Source organism: Bos javanicus, chromosome 7 (genome assembly GCF_032452875.1).
Source record: "Bos javanicus breed banteng chromosome 7, ARS-OSU_banteng_1.0, whole genome shotgun sequence".
Taxonomy (NCBI): Eukaryota; Metazoa; Chordata; class Mammalia; order Artiodactyla; family Bovidae; genus Bos; species Bos javanicus.
In genome coordinates this window covers 60,462,953-60,476,671 of record NC_083874.1, presented here as the reverse complement: position 1 = coordinate 60,476,671, position 13,719 = coordinate 60,462,953, and the positions used below count along the sequence as shown (strand labels likewise).

At 42.9% G+C, this 13,719-nt stretch overlaps 1 protein-coding gene across 2 annotated transcripts in view; it reads right to left on the bottom strand.

Moving 5' to 3' along the window:
• Nucleotides 1–5,710, bottom strand: part of ARHGEF37 (Rho guanine nucleotide exchange factor 37) — a 56,940-nt gene extending 51,230 nt beyond the window's left edge. The window contains exon 1 of one of the 2 annotated variants that reach the window (XM_061424004.1): nt 5,510–5,710. The gene's annotated coding sequence lies outside the window, so the exon portion shown is untranslated. Of the gene's footprint in view, nt 1–5,274; nt 5,407–5,509 lie in introns of those variants that run through there. The other variant, XM_061424003.1, reaches the window with a different exon arrangement.
• Nucleotides 5,711–13,719: the final 8,009 nt, after the last annotated feature.

Below are 13,719 nucleotides of genomic sequence, written 5' to 3'. Positions count from 1 at the left end.
TAGCATGACCGTGGATCAGAGGAATGACGTCTAAAGACACTTGGCTGATCACACTGAAGCAGATGGTGAAAGCACCTAATCATGATGATTATAATAAGAACTACATAGCAGAGTATGACTGACGATGCAGCTAATACCAATGAAACGGAGCTGAGAGATGGAGAGACCATGAGACTGAGCCCTGAAAGCATTGCTTAATCCAGCCATGATGGAGAATGATTCCCTTTGGGTTTGTTTTTTTTTTATATGAGCTAACACATTTTCATTCCCCACCCCACTTTGGCCTAACCCACTCTGAGTTGGGTTTCTGCCACTCGAATAAAACAGACAGTCTATCAGCCCTTGGAAAGGGAAACAGAGATCACTTGGAGCCACCACAGGTTAACAGAAAAAAGACAAACAGGTCATGCCAGACTATCCTCATTCCTTTCATGAAAGTCGACTAGATCAGTAGAGCAAAGGAATACCATAAGCTAGTGGAACTGGACTAGGAAGTTATTGCTGATCTCTGATGAAATCCTTACAAATAAGGAATAAGATGAGATAATGGCATAAGATATGGTGATGGCGGCTGGGGGAGAGGGGGAGGCAATAGGACAGTAATATGGACTAAAAACCAATAAAATACCCAATTCAAAGAGTGTTGATCAGTGTCAACCTCTGGGATCTTCCTTGCTTTTTTAAGGATATCTATTATTTCTTTTAGTGCTTCCCATCTCTGAGACCACCTGAATCTAAACCTCTACCACCTTTCTCCTGAATCAGTACAACAGCCTCCTGACCAATGCATAGCACCAGAGTGCAGTGGTCATTCTTTATGTTTTTCATAAAAGTGACTGTTTTACTTCTCTATCGAAACCAAGACAAGTCTTCTCTGACTCCCATCTCCCTTCCAAGGAACCACTCCCTTCCCCAGTAGATGCTCTAGATGCTCAATTAATTGAATTAATGAATGAATGACCTGGATGAACACTGGCAGAACAGTGATCAAATTGCCAATGACACTGTTACAAGTGAAGTTAGACACACAACTCTTAGAAACCACCACAAAGTTTGAGGTAAGATAGAAGAACTCCCCTTGAATTTTATATTGTAATTATATGATACATATGCTTTATCTGGCTTTTTCCTTTCAGCAAAATTATTTTGACATTCATCCATGTTATAGCATGTATCAATAGTTCATTACTTTCTCCTGCAAGTAGTATACTACTACTACTACTACTACGTCGCTTCAGTCGTGTCCGACTCTGTGCGACCCCATAGATGGAAGCCCACCAGGCTCCCCTGTCCTTGGGATTCTCCAGGCAAGAACTGGAGTGGGTTGCCATTTCCTTCTCCAATGCATGAAAGTGAAAAGGGAAAGTGAAGTCACTCAGTCGTGTCTGACTCCTAGTGACCCCATGGACTACAGCCTACCAGGCTCCTCCATCCATGGGATTTTCCAGGCAAGAGTACTGGAGTCGGGTGCCATTGCCTTCTCTGGCAAGTAGTATAACATTATATAAATATACCATAGTTATCTACACACTGAATAAAATTTGGTTGGTTCTTGTTTCTCTATTACAATAAAGCTGGACCTAGGAATGCAACGTTTGTCACTTTTTTTTTAGGAATGCAATGTTTAGATTACAAGATAGGTGTATTTTTTTTACTATTCATTTTATTTATTTGGCTGTGCCAGGTCTTAGTTGTGGCGGGTGATATCTAGTTCCCTGACCAGGGACTGAACCCTGGCCCCCTGAATTAGGAGCATGGAGTCTTAGCCCCTGGACCACCAGGGAAGTCCTGATGTATATTTTTAAAAGATGTCATACTTTTTAAAAAGTGGTTGTACCATTTTATATTCCCACCAGCAGTGTATGAGTTCTATAACCTCAACAACACTTGACGTAGCCAGTCTTTGCATGAAGGGTTATCTGCTTGTGGTTTTAATGTTCATTTCCCTAATGATCTTTAGCGTCTTTCCAAGTGTTTATCTGCCATCAATATATTTTCTTTGGCCATCATGAATTTTTTGTTTGTTTAAATTACAAAAGACTTCCCTGGTAGTCTAGTGGTTGAGACTCTGAGTTTCCATGGCAAGGGGTACGGGTTTGATCCCTGGATTCGGAAATAAAATCCCACATGCCACGCTACATGACCAAAAAAAAAAAAAATTTACAAAAGAGGTTCTCATTTATTATATAACTAGACAAAAAATACAGATGTATGTAAATAATAGTCTCCACCTCCAACCCACACATAAGCAACCAGAGGTGCACTTACTAAGCATGCAAATTCTTTTGTTGTTGTTGTTGTATATTTCTTTTTAATTTTTATTTTGTACTGGGGTATAGCTGATTAACAATGTTGTGATAGTTTCAGATAACACCAAAGGGACTCAGCCATGTATATAAGTATCCATTCTCCCTCCGCCACACCCTTTCCATCCATGCTGCCACATAACATTGAGCAGACTTTCATGAGCTATACAGTAGGTCCTCGCTGGTTGTCATCCATTTTAAATATAGCAGTGTGTACATGTCCATCCCAAATTCTCTAACTATCTCTTCCCCTCATTCTTCTCTGCAGCAACCATAATTTCTTTCTTTAAGAGGCATGCAAATTCCTGCTCAGCTCTTGACAACTGTGATTCAGTAGGTCACAGATGGGGCATTTTGACAAGCCATCATGAATTGATTTGGTAATTCTGATGCAAGTGAGCTATAGTTTCTTAAGAAGGTCTGCTCTTACTCTTGTCCTCTTAAGGAATAGTTGAAGGAAGGAAGTCAGTGAGTCTGAAGAGGCACATCCCTTCCGTACAGGGTGAGCCCATGTACCCTGTAAAGAAGGTGTACATGGACTGCCTTCAAATAAGAAACTTTGTCTAAGTGAATGAGTATATGTGCTCTGTTGTCCCATAGAGCACCAAGAGTTTGGAACCTAAAGATCAAATTAAAAAAAAAAAAAAAAAACTTTCTAAGAGAGTTATTTTGAAACAAAATTAGGCAACAGAGCCAGCAAGGTAACTGCTACTGCTACTGCTAAGTCACTTCAGTCCTGTCGGACTCTGTGCGACCCCAGAGACAGCAGCCCACCAGGCTCCCCCGTCCGTGGGATTCTCCAGGCAAGAACACTGGAGTGGGTTGCCATTTCCTTCTCCAATGCATGAAAGTGAAAAGTGAAAGGGAAGTTGCTCAGTCGTGTCCGACTCTTAGCGACCCCATGGACTGGGGTCTACCAGGCTCCTCCATCCATGGAATTTTCCAGGCAAGAGTACTGGAGTGGGATGCCATGGTAAGGAATTTGCCAAATTCACCAAGCTTGCAGAAAAAGGACTTCTCTGGGTTGAGAAATGACTGGGGGTGAAGAAGAGAGTGGACAAGACACAGTCCAGGCATACACATACACATTCTCTCTTTCCTTCTCTCTCCCTGAGGAAAAACTGCCCTTTATAAATACACAGTGAGGAATGTAACCACCATACAGGTAGTGTGTGTCTTAACCCAAATTAAACAACAGCTATTTGCCCTAAGCCATACTTCCCTGCCTCTGTTTGCAAGGCCTAAAATGGTAGAGAAAGGAAACAACACGGTATTTGAAAGGGCTGTTCCTTTTATAGATAAATTGCCCAGGCCCTGTCCTCATAATTTTGGATCCATAGATTTTAAAGAGCTTAAGCCTGTCAATAGGCTTTGGACAATCAAGCTCAGCAAAAGCCATTTTGCTTCAGTTACAGCACCCAAACAACCACCCTCCCTGATCAGTTAAATAAAAAGCCATTTATCTGTTCTAGAGCAGAATCAACCAAGGCACTGTTTTCCACAGCAAGCTACTGATCCAAGAGGGATCTGAGCCAACTGCCAAGTAACTCCTGTACCCTGGCAGAAACTCAGCTGAGCCTCCATTGGTGGGCAAGATGAGGGGGGAGCCCCGCTTCCCATGTATGTCCTCCTCTTTTTTCTCATTTAAAAACAATTATACAGATGCTGGCTCCATTCAAAAGGGGCATGTGAGGCCCAATAAACAGTCCTTGTTAGAATGTCTGCTGGTTTCTACCTTCAGCATTTGACCTTGGGTCAAATATTGAGTATAGTACATTATTCTAAATTTGTTGTTTAGTTGTTAAGTCCTGTCTGATCTTTTGTGGCCCCATGGACTGTAGCCTGCCAAGCCCTTCTGTCCATGTGATCTCCCAGGCAAGAATACTGGTGTGGGATGCCATTTCCTTCTCCAGGGATCTTCCTGACCCAGGGATCAAACCTGTATCTCCTGCATTGCAGGCAGATTCTTTACCACTGAGCCAGCTACCAGGGAAGGATTATTCTAAATAGGTGCACTCTTATTTAGGTTACCATCACCAAGGTATGTGCCGTCATTTGTAAGCCACTATAGGGCTGACTTTACATTTGTAAATTTTTAACTTGTAACTTTTGTTTTCTTTTACTTTGGATACAGCCCATTTTTCCCCAGTTCATCACCCTTTCTTAAATGGCATGGCTTTGACTCACTGGGTTGTGTGCACCAGCCTTTTTATTGATCATCCATTACTGTCAGGCACTGGACTTAATATTCATCTGTAGTCTGACAACAATATGAAAGATGAAGCAATCTTTCCTCCAGTTTACAAAGAAAACAGGGCCTTGGAATAGGTAAAGACTGTGCGAGATCAGGCAGCTAGGGGCCTCAGGACGCTGTCTCAACTCAGAGCAGGAACACTCCTTCACCAGCTGCCTCCCTTTAAAGCAAATAAACTGCTCTGAAACAGTGCAGCCTGAGGGCCAGCGTTCAGTCATTCCTCACAGCAGGAATGCTTCATCCTGCTGTCAAATCTGAAACTATGTAAGGTTATGTGTGAAACCTGGGAAGGAGACTCAGGTTTTTAAGGAGTCAGTGATCCCAAGAAGGTCACGAGCCACTGCCTGGGCAAGTGGTCAACTTACCCATTCTCTTAAGTTCGTGGTGCTTGATGTCCAGGGAGTACTGCAGTGGGAGCCAGAAGTTCTGGCTTCCAGTCCCAGCCTTAGCACTATTTCTCTGAGGGCTCTCGGCCCAGGCAGCTCACCTACGGACCACAGATTTCCGTTCTCTTTTCCCCTGGCCTTGATTGCCTATTTATAAATATACTTTCCTTGTCAAGGAAAGTTTTTTTTTTTTTAACCATCGTTTGTATTATTCCATTGTTTTAACGTATATGGAGTCTCATTAAAAGTCCTCCCCAATTTTACACTGAAGCAGGGAGGGATAAACAGACATAAGGAACAATAATTCGTTTTTACCAAGCCAGCTTACCTCTCTGGGCCTCAGTTTTCCACCTGTAAACTGACCCAATTGGGTCAGACGTATCAGATTGCTCGCATTCCCACTAGGCTCAAGACACAAAGCTAACTACCCAGCAACCAGCAACCCGGACCGGCGTAGTCGCTCGCGCGCTCCCCCACCTCCCTTCCAGGATCTCAGCAGCAGCTGATTTCCCAAGAGCCTCCCTGGCCCTATCCTGCCATCCCAATCGCCCGAGTGGACTCACCGCGCTCGCAAGGTGCCAGCTCCCACGGGGAGCTCGGCTGCCCTGGGGACTGCGCAGCCAGGGTGGGAAAGGCGCAGGACTCCCGGACCCGCGCAGCGCTGGAGCCTGCGCGCACTGTTCCCACAGAAGGCCCGGGCGGGCGCGGCTCTGCCCACTGCCTACGTGCGTGCGCCAGGAGGCGGCGGCCCTGGCTCCTGCCTTTGTTAATTGTCCATATGCAGGCAGGTTGTTTTCAGCTGGGTGCTCCCTAGAGCGGGCCCCAGCTGGGGCGACCGGGCGACAGCAGCAACAGCCGTGCGCTGGCCCGGAGCCAGAAGGAAGCCATGTAAGTGGGTGTCGGTGCAGCACCGGGTGACCCGCCCATCCGCCGTTTCTGTTAAGGCACCTACTCCTCCCGCAGGCTAGCCAGCCTCAAAACAGGGACAAGCAGTTAGGCCATCTGGTAGCAATAGTGACCCCAAGATCACTGAATATCTGTGCTCTCGCCGGAATCACCAAATTTTAGGGCTGGACCTTTATTTAATTCTCAGTGTTGACTGCCCAGGACTTCTGGGCTCCTATCCTAGCTCTCCTGGGAGCCCTTTGCGCAAACTTAGATAAATCTGCCAGTTTCCTGAGAAGGTAACAGGCAGGAAGACGAGGGGTCTCCAATCAGAGGAAATAGGCTGCAAGTGTCTTAAAATTCTGTGTTGCTATGAGGACACCTGGTTCCACCTAACCTTAACTTTTCTCAGTCCTTGAGCTAACCAATGCGTTTTTCTTATGGAAATGTTTTTCTTAAGCTATGTTAATGAAACTATGTATTTGCTTTGGAATTTGCCTTTCTTCAAAATTGTTCCACCGAAGACTAACTTTTGGCTGATAATAGCTCAACAAACCAGAATTCATATCAATTGTTTTAAGGCTGAGGGATGACGCGCCTTATGCCATCCTATCTCAAAACTGCATATTGTGAGAGGGGCCTGGTGAAGCTCCGTCAGCCTTGAGGTGTCTGTCTTATCTGATGAATAGCTTTCTAACAGACATAAAACAGCTTGCTAAAACTAGCAGGCGGGGGCACTCTCCGTCCCCCTTCTGATGTCTGTGTCAGAAGCGTTCTCTGTCCCTTTTTCACTTTAATAAAACTCTGCTATACAAAAGCTCTTGAGTGATCAAGCCTGGTCCCTGGTCCCCAAGCTAAATCTTCTTCAGAGATCACGAATCCGACATGTTCACCGTAAGCTATCACTCCCTGCACCCGTTTTCTTTTCTGTGACTCATAGTAGTGAGCAGGACACTGAATGCACCAGGTATTCAGCAGTCAGCACCACAGACAAGGTCCCTGCCCTCTTGGGGTGAGCCGGATGATGAACACACACTTGAAAGTGATCATTACATGAAAAGTATGGAAAGTTTCATGTCAGGGCAACTAAGTCTTGTTTATGGAGTCATGAAAGGACCAGATTAACTTTTCTAAATCCTTCGATTCTAATATTCATTCTTATTCTCATGTAAATTTTATCATTATTATTAATGATAGCGCTAATGATATTGCTTACTCAGTGCCAGGTACTATACTAAACATTTTATTTGTATTTCCTCATCTATCAGATTCAAAACTTCTCTAAGAGAAAGGTATACTTTTATCATCCTCATTTAGAGAGAAAAATTGAAGCTAAAGAAAGTATAATAACTTGTCCACTATCACACAGGACCAGTACTCAAATTCAGACAGTCTGAGGCCTCAGATTGCTTAAGCACTACTCTACATCCACAAACATTTGAAGATTAAAATGAATGTGATGGATGAGAACAATAGAAGAGGAGGGGATGGTTTTAGTCTGTAGAGGAGAAAAGCAAAGTTGAGAGCTTTCTTAAAGAGTTTTCCATGGATCAGACTGCACCTGTATGACCTTCGACATCACCAGCCTGAGGAATGCTATTAGGGAGACAAATTGCAAATATGTGAGGGAGAACTTATCTACCAATCAGAGTGTTTAAAAAATGACATCAGTTGCATGGGGAGAGTGGGCATCCTGTCATTAAAAGTCAGAATTCAACCAGAGAGGAATACTGGGGATGCTTCAAAGAAGAATACAAAAGTTAAAGACTAGTTTAGGTGATCTCTAAGTTTCCTTCCAATTCAGAAGGAAATCTGAAGAGAATTTGAGTCCTAGAGTGGTTAAGTGACTTTTTCAAAGTCACCCAGGGAGTGAAGACTTGATCCCCAAAACTAGTCTGACAGCTAGATCAGACTTCCAGTTCGTGAGTGAGAGTCTTGTGAGTGCTCAACACCTCACTTTATGTTCCTGTGTGTGTGAGACAGAGCACTTATCCCAGGTGTCTGGGATCATCTGATTTACCTGTTTACTTTCCATTACTAATATATGCCCTTCTTCCTTGCTTGTGTTGAATTTTCTGATTTAAGAGAGAAATGTCAAACCTTCTGGACAGATTACTATAATATAGGGGTTCAAGAGGTAGTAGGGTTCCTACTTCCCTGGATTTAAGGAAAAGGAGAGAAGCTGGATGGTATTTTTATTTGATTTTTTAAAAATTCTATTTTAGGACTAAGAGTTATCTTGAGTTAAATTTCTAATGCATTGGCACTAATTCCCCATCTTTCATCCTAGTCACCAATATTCTGATGAGCAGAAATCTAGCTGTCAGCTTCAGAAGAGGTATTCTTTTCTCAGAGCTTTTGAGAGCTACTTTGTTTTGACTGGAAACTTCTAACAAAGGAATCCAATTGCCTTTTTGGATTGATTTCTAGAACATTTACAAAGAAGTGGACATCACCTTATCCCCAGGGATACTAATTCAAAGATAAAGAGTTCCCTTCACTTCTACCCTCAACAGAGTGATAGGTTTTTTAATTTATTTATTTAAGAAAGTATATTAACCTGGTTCAAAATTTCAAAGTATGCTGTCAGGGCTACAGCTTATTGATCTTTGGATTCTTGTGCCTGGCATATTGCCTTGTACATAGAAGGCATTGAGTAAGTGATTGTTGACTGGGTGAGTGAACGCGTGTGAATTAAGAAGTTTTAGGAGATAGAGGGAACTTCCCAGTGGACCAGTGGTAAAGAATCTACCCACTAATGCAGGGGACATGGTTCAATTCCTGGTCCGAGAAAATCCACATGCCATGAGGCAACTAAGCATATGAGCCACAACTACTGAGCCTACACTCTAAAGCCTGTCCTCCAAAAGAGAACCCACCACAAGCAGAGGCCTACTCACAGCAGTGAAGACTCAGTGTGGCCATGAATAAATTAATTAATTAAAATTTTAAAAAGAAGTCATGGGAGGTAGAGAATAGGTGGTTTATGGTGGGGCAGCAGATATTTTCCCTGAGGTGCATGGGCTTTTAAAAGGAACCAAGACAGAACTCCCAGAACAGTTGCATATCTGACCATGACTTTATCCAGAGATCTGTAGTAAAAGCAGCAGCATCGGACTCTTTGGGCTTGAGCATTACCTAAATGGAGAAGGCGGTGGCACCCCACTCCAATACTCTTGCCTAGAAAATCCCATGGATGGAGGAGCCTGGTAGGCTGCAGTCTGTGGGGTTGCTGAGTCGCACACGACTGAGCGACTTCACTTTCACTTTTCACTCTCATGCATTGGAGAAGGAAATGGCAACCCACTCCAGTGTTCTTGCCTGGAGAATCCCAGGGATGGGGGAGCCTGGTGGGCTGCCGTCTATGGGGTCAAACAGAGTCGGACACGACTGAAGTGACTTAGCAGCATTACCTAAAGACAATGTACTAGTCAGTCTTTTGGCTGTACACAGTGAAAACAAATTCACTTTAAGTGAAGCAGAAAAGGAATTTACTTTTGGGGTAAATTGGGGAGTATTGGGGAGGTCAAAGAATCAATGGAAAGATTGATTCTAGAAAACCAAGCTAAGAATACAGGAGGCACCAGAGGCTGGGTGGCCAGACCCACAAAAGAAACCAGGCCATAGGGAGGATGCTGATGCTGGACACTGGCAATGCCCTGGGGACTGGGTGCCATAGCTGACCCAGCTGCCCTCGCTGCGTGATGCTGAACGTTGCCACTACCAGAGCAAATTTTACACACTGCCTGCTTCTCTTGGTTCCTATCTCCAGAATCACAATCTTGGAAGGATGGGCTACTCAGTCAGGCTTGGTTCCCAAGCAGACAACAATCAGGGAGAACTGAGACCAGAGCCTTTTGGCTTCCATGAGTGAGATGTGGGGGCCTGCCCCCCACTGTGGCATATTCCCCAAACTTCTAGAGGCAATTTGGAGGCTGGACTGCCAGGAATGTGACAAATGTCCACTATACAGTCTTCTAACATTTTGTAGGCCAGAATGGAAAGAAGCAAAAAGTATAATCTCTACAAAATGCTTAATACAGCACCTGAACTGAACTCTCAAAACCAGAAGAGGTGGCTGTCTTTTAGAGTTTCAGTCTCCTATATATATTTTAATTCTATAAAATTTACTACTCTAATTTCTACAGTAATAATAAAAATAGATGCTACTTGGACTTCCCTGGTGGTCCAGTGGTTAAGAATCCACCTTGCAAAAAAAAAAAAAAAGAATCCACCTTGCAATGCAGGGGACACAAGTTCAATCCCTGGTTTGGGAAGATCCCACATGCCACAGGGCAACTAAGCCCATGAGCCACAACTGCTGAGCTGCCTCGACCTGTGCTCTCCAACAAGAGAAGCCACTGTAATGAGAAGTCAGTGCACCGCAACTGAAGAGTAGCCCCCACTTGCCACAACTAGAGAAAGCCCACACGCAGCAATAAAGATTCAGTGCAGCCAAATAAAGTGGAAAAAAAAAAAAAAGGTGCTACTTATTGAATGCCTAGTACATGCTAGAAATTTTTCATGGATTATTTCTAATCCTGACATTCTATATGATAGATATTATTGGCATTTTACAGATCAGGAAACTGAAGCTCAGAGAGATAAAGTAACTGGTTCACAGGTGATGAGCGCATAGCCAAGTCTACTCCTACTCCATACTTTCTCTCATCTGGTTGTTTTCTCCAAAGATTCCCATCACCATTCTAAAAAAATTCTACTAAATCCAAATGTATGTTTCTTGAATCATTTCTTCTATCTTCTGAGATATTGTCAGAAAGACAAGTCAAGAAATGATTGGTTGCTGGGTCTTTAGCAGAATTAAACTTTTATCAAATAGCAGGTTAGTATATTAACCTCATTACTAATACATAAAATATTTTATAACAGGAGTGTCTGCTTTATTGAGCCCTTATTGTAGGCCAGATACTCTGCTCAAGACTCAAGTGTGCACACTGAGTCTTGTTCAACTCTTTGTGATGCTATGCCCGCCAGGCTCCTCCGTCCATAGAATTTTCCAGGCAAGAATACTGGAGTGGGTTGCTATGCCCTTTCCCAGGGGATCTTCCTGACCCAGGGATTGAACCCATGTCTCTTTCATCTCCTGCACTGGCAGGCAGGTTCTTTACCACTAGCACTGCTTGGGAACCCCAGATACTCTGCTAATCAGCCCTAAAAGAAAAGTATTACCAACTTTTTTTTTTTTAACAAATGAGAAACCTGAGGTTTAGAGTGATTCAGAAACTTGCCAGAAGGCCTTGCTGCTAGAAGTAGCAGAATTGGGACTGCAACCTCAGCAGGATAGCTCCAAAGCCTGCACTTCTTCCAGTGTGTCATATCCTCCCTGGGTCAGTTTGCTAATTTGTACTGAGAAACACTACTCAGTACCTCTTCTGTTTCTCACTCTTCCTTGTTTCCAATGGCTTCCCTGTGGGTTCCTGGCTCTTTGCAGGTATAATAACCCTTCTAAGGACAGAGCTGTTCTCTCTTCCCTTCCAGTTTTTCTAGCTCCCTCTTCCAATAGGCAAGACCATAACTTCCCTACACAGACCCAGTCTTGAGTTCTGGAATAGTCCTGTTCTTAATCTATAGAAAAGAGTCCCTCTAAATCTACTTTGCTGGAGCTCTATAGTTGATTATGTGCCTGAGTTCTAGCAATTGATTTTAACCCATTACCATCATGATTTGTTAGCCCAGTTTGGAGGAACATACTTTGCTTCTACTGTATTCTGTATATTAATTAGTACTTTTTTGGTTTGAGTATCAGAAATCCAATTCATCCACAAAATACAATATCCATCAGAAGAAAAGACCATCTCTGGCTGTGTGTCTCTTCAAGAGCTCGAGCATTCCAAAAAGCTCTCCAGCAGACTTTGTCTACATCATAGACTAGGATAGAATGTCCATAACTAATCATAACCTAAACCAATCACTGACTGGCTTATATGAAGGAAGATTCAACATTGGGCCAGCTCCCTTCTGAAACATTAGTCATGTACCCTTGACAAAATTGGAGTCTTACCCGAAAAGAGGAAAATTAAGAAGGAATGTTCTTGGGTAGGCTGCCAACAGTATATGCTGCAGGAGGGAGAGAGCAATTCTACAGGGAGCCTGGGGAGCCAAAGATAAGGTGACCCTTCCTGCTGAGTCTTTAAGGAGAATTCTTACCAAGCAGATAAAAATATAAAGGTAGAAAGGACTGCATGCAGGGCATAACAATATGCAACTACCTTGTGTTTTTCAGAAACTGCAATCACTTCATTGTAACGGGACTGAATGACACATATTCGGATGTGCAGTTACAGCCAGAACTGGCAAGACAGGCAGGTACCAGATCATGCAAGGCATGTATGCCACGCTAAGGAATTTATATTTCACCTGTAGGCAATGGAGGAGTCACTGAGGAATGAGGATAGCATGATATTACTAGAATTTTAGGGGACTTCCTTGGTGGTCCAGTGGCTAAGACTCTGCACTCCCAGTTCAGGGGGCCTGGGTTTGATCCCTGATCAGGAAACTGGATTACACATGCCACAACTAAGAATTCACATGCTTCAACTAAAGATCCTGCATGTCGCAAATAAGACCCATCACGGCCAAATAAATAAAAATAAAAATAAAAAAAATTTAAAGAATTAAAAAAAAGATTGGTAGCCTTCACTAAAGAAAAACCATCCTAGAGAAGGAACAGGCTTGGAACAAAGGTTTGGGGGCAAGTAATACAACCAGTTTGGAACTAGCTGACCCCTGTGGCTTAACCTAGTAAGGATATCCAGTGGGAAGATGGATATAAGGTTCCAGAAAAGAGAAATTTGACTTAGCAATATAGATTTGGAGGTCACTGGCATGTCTACTGTATAGGAAACTGCAAGAATGAATGAGATCAAACTAGGAAAATAGGAAGGTCGTAAACAAAAAAAAAGACTAAGGACAAAGACCTGGTGAAAACAGCCAAGGGGCAGGCAGAGAAAAGGGAGCCAGCAAAAAAGACAGAAGGAGCAGTCAGATAAAGCTGGGAGGAGAGCTGGACTTTTATTAAACGTCCTTACAAACTACTTCCTTCAATTGCTGTGTTTCACCTGGTGTGTTTCACACTGCCAAGTAAAACTACAGTTGAAATATCTGACCATTATCATCTCAAACATTGTTTGAATTATTGGAGTATCAGATTTTTATTCATAGGTTTCTAATAGGAGGTCCCTTCAGTCGGGTCAAAGCAATGCTTTCCTAAAAATTACATGAGAAAGATATCTAGGAAAAAAAAAAAAGAGAGAGAAAGATATCTAGGGAGAAAAGGAAACTCCCTCTCCTGCAGTATGCACTCAGCCCTAGAGTACAGCCTCAAAGGCTTGCTGCCACGTATTCAAGAATCAGCAAGGGTAAGGGTATAACCACATTGCAAGAGTGTGAGTTGACAAAACCTATCTGACTCAGAAATCTCACTTCTATTAATTTATCCTAGAGAAATTCACACACAAGTGCACAAAGATATATGCATATAGTAGTGGTTTGTTACTTAAAAAAACTCAAAATGAAGAGCCAAAAACCACTCAAAAACTATCAATAGAAGAAAGTTAAATAAATTCCAGCATGTCCACACCATGCAATAAATACAACCAATTAAAAGAACAAGGTCCATGTGAAGAAGTCCATGCTATAGATAACTGAAAAAAGGCAGGTTTCAGTCATAGGAAGAATATGTATATATGTAAACCTATATTATATATACATATATTCCACTCAAGAATTCAACAACTATTATTGAGGTAGGCACTGAACTGGGACTACATTAGTGAACAATACAGAAAAGAGTTCCTGTCTCATTGAGCAAGTGTTCTAGTAAAGCAAAGAGTGTGTTTGTTTGTCAGTAGCTTAGTTGTGTCTGCCT